The sequence below is a fragment of the Otolemur garnettii genome, unplaced genomic scaffold, assembly GCF_000181295.1.
Source record: "Otolemur garnettii isolate 467f Iridium unplaced genomic scaffold, OtoGar3 scaffold00022, whole genome shotgun sequence".
Classification (NCBI taxonomy): Eukaryota; Metazoa; Chordata; class Mammalia; order Primates; family Galagidae; genus Otolemur; species Otolemur garnettii.
In genome coordinates this window covers 22,386,333-22,389,859 of record NW_003852417.1, presented here as the reverse complement: position 1 = coordinate 22,389,859, position 3,527 = coordinate 22,386,333, and positions in this window count along the sequence as shown.

The following is a 3,527-nucleotide window of genomic DNA, read 5'->3' as shown; positions in this document are numbered from 1 at the left end:
GAGTCTCCTGCCTCCGCCTCCCAAGTAGCTGGGACCACAGGTGCCCGCCACAACGCCCGGCTGTTTTTTTTTTTGGTTGCAGCGGTCATTGTTGTTTGGCGGGTCCAGGCTGGGGATTCGAACCCGCCACCTTAGGTGTACGTGGTTGGCGCCTTAGCCGGTTGAGCCACAGGCGCCGAGCCATAAAGCTATATTTTAAAGAGCAGATCTCCATAATTGCCATAGATAAGTTTCTAATTTCTGGTGCTCTTCATTATTTTTGTATTAGAAAAATATTGTATCTTGCAGTGATCTAGTCTCTAATGTGTTTTTTTGTTTTGCCATTTAAAAAATACACTTACTGTCTCTAAATAACAAAAGCAATTTTTAACAGCGTCTTTATATTACTGACTAGTGTAAGCTGAACCAATTATTACCACTAAAACAATTTAGGGTAAAGTTCAAGTCTGGTGTTTTGGGTGGAATTTTGAGTCAATACCACTTTTCACTCAGGTATTCACAGGAGAGTTAATATTAGATTTGAAACTACTTGATTGTCATTAATATTTTAGGTGTGACATAACATTTTTGCATTATTTACATGTGTTATATTTCATATTCATTTTTGCTTATTTTTAAAATGGAGATTTAAGTAATTTTTAGATGATAGAAAAATGTAGGTAAATATGTAGTATTTAAGTCATTACTAATTACTTGAAAGGCACTTTAGTGTTTGATAACACTGATGTTATCAGTGGTACAACAAAATTTTCTTTTCTTTTTCTTTGAAATTTTATCTTCTTAACTGAAGAGATGTTTGTCCATAATAGAAATTTCTGTGCCCAATTCATATGACACAAGTGACTCCTACTTTGGCTCAGAAAAATATTTTTAGCAGAAATTTTATTTATTTATTTATTTTGCAGTTTTTTGGCCAGGGCTGGGTTTGAACTCACCACCTCCGGCATATGGTGCCAGCGCTGCCCATAGCAGAAATTTTGTAATAATTTCAGTACCACATGGTAACAGAAAGCTTTCTAGTTAGAATCTTCAGCTTGTCTTGCCAGCTTCTTACCACCACCACCACCACCACCTTTTAGTGATGACATTGCCACTGCCCTCTCTATAAGTTTGAGATAACTATATGCATTTGGGAAGTGGAGTTATTTTCATCAAATTTTATTTTGCCCCAGATGAGCAGTACTATGATAAGGAAATATACTTTACTTCTCTCATAAGAGAACAACAATATTCTTTTTTTTTTTTTTTGAGACTGAGCCTCAAGCTATCCCCCTGGGTAGAGTGCTGTGGCTTCACAGCTCACAGCAACCTCCAACTCCTGGGCTCAAGCGAGTCTCCTGCCTCCGCCTCTCAAGTAGCTGGGACCACAGGTGCCCGCCACAACGCCCGGCTATTTTTTGGTTGCAGCCGTCATTGTTGTTTGGCGGGTCCAGGCTGGATTCGAACCTGCCACCTTAGGTGTATGTGGCTGGCGCCTTAGGCACTTGAGCCACAGGCGCTGAGCCTCAATATTCTTTAAGAATAAAATGAACCTTCACCAAATTTTTTACTTGTTTGCAGATCAGCCTAGGAACATCTTCACAAAAGTAACAGTTGTATAACAAATTAGAGACCTAGAGGGTTTTAATCGTAAGAATTTTGTCATGTTCAATGAAGAATAATGTTTTGTTAAATGAAGAAGAGGTTTATAAATGGAAATAAGTAAGACAAATTAATATGAATAGCCAAAATATTAAAAAAAATCTAAACTCCATTGCAGTTGAATTGATTATCCATCCCTAGGAAAAAGATACTCCCTATTTCCATGATTTCCTATGTATTTAGGACCTGAAGCAGTCCATACAAGGTATCTGTTTCCTCCCTTTTAACTTAGTTGGCACTGATCCTCTTTTATTTAATTGACAGAGGTAATTAAGTAGTAGTGTTACTGGTTAAAATTCTATAATGCTTATTACCTGGTAATATTTAAAAATATACTTCTTCTAAGATAAAAGATACCAATATGAAGATAAAGACACTGATCTGTTTCCATCCTCCTGTCTTCTCTTTGTTGCATTTTCCCCCTGTATATTAAAAATAACAACAAAAGGCTGCCTTTATAGTCCTGAAGAGTCTGTTGTTACCTGAGAGGTTATCACTTTCTAGGCTTGCTGTAATTCTATAGCTTCTTATAGTAAGTAATCTACTCAATTCTCTAGTATCTGTTGTCATGACTTTTGAAAATGGAGACACGAGCTCAGCAGATTTACTGCCCTGCACGTGGCAGCCCTGTGTTTGAACACAGGGATGGTGCTGTGTGTGTTCTCTCCTCATAGTGACATTCTGGGACGGTTGGTGTTCCCTTCCCTTCTTTTAAAAAAAAAGCCAAATACCTTTATATTCTCTTTTTTTTGTTTGTTTTTAAAAATCTTTTAATTTATTTTTTATTAAGTCATTTGTACATAGATCATGAATACATTTATGGCATTATGGGATTCAATGTGTTGATTATTTGTACAAATTGGAGTGCTTACATCCTACTAATCAACATAGCCTTCGCCTCATTTACCCAATTACAGTGTTAAGACATTTGTGTTCTACACCTGATAGATCCAACTTGTACTTGCAATATGCTCCATATTCTCCCTCTATTGACTCACCCCCCCCCTTACCCTCTCTCTCCCCTTTCCACCTTCATCCTAGGCTATAGTTGTGTTTCATTTTTCATATGCAAGTATGAATGATTATAAATTGCTCTCACAGTAGTATTGAGTACAATGGATTTTTTTTTCCATTGCTGAGATACTTTACTAAGAAGAATATTTTCCAGCTTCATCCATGTAAACATAAAAGAGGTAAAGTCCCCATTTTTTTTTAATGCTGCATATTCTCAGTTAGCACCAATATATTTAAGCATTGTCTCCCCAAAGCAGTTCTGCCATAATCATACTACTACAAGTTGATCCTTCTAAATGTTACTGTGAATTTAGAGAGCCTGTAAGAATATTGAATTTAAGGAAAAAGGTGAAGTGAAGAAATAACTTTATAAAGGTGCTGAGTTCCATTGTTTGTGGTAAACAATGTTTTAATCTTTTGCCAAATTAAAAGGAAAGGCAAATAATCATTTATAGAAATGTTTTGTAAACATGTATGTAAATATGTTGCTTTCTTTATCACCCTCAAATCATTAATAAAAATGATTTTTTAGTTCTTTTTGAATGGGGTTCCTTTGTGTGGTAGGGCAATTCTGCAAGCCTGAAACAGGACTTCAATCTGAGTTCCTTTTGTCACATGATATTTGAAGGGATACAGCTTTTTCCATTTTGTTGTTACATTTCTATCAATGTCTTTTCCCTCTTAAGAAACAATGTCATTTTTTAGAAGAAATATTATTTTTGGATGAATTCAGTCTATAGACTGGTTAACCAATGGCATTTGCTAAACCATTGAAGAACTAATGATTGGATATTTGTCTCCCATGTGTGGTTGGTTATTCATGAAAATCAATGAGTTCTCAAAAAGAGAAATGAAAAATAACTCTTGGAAAT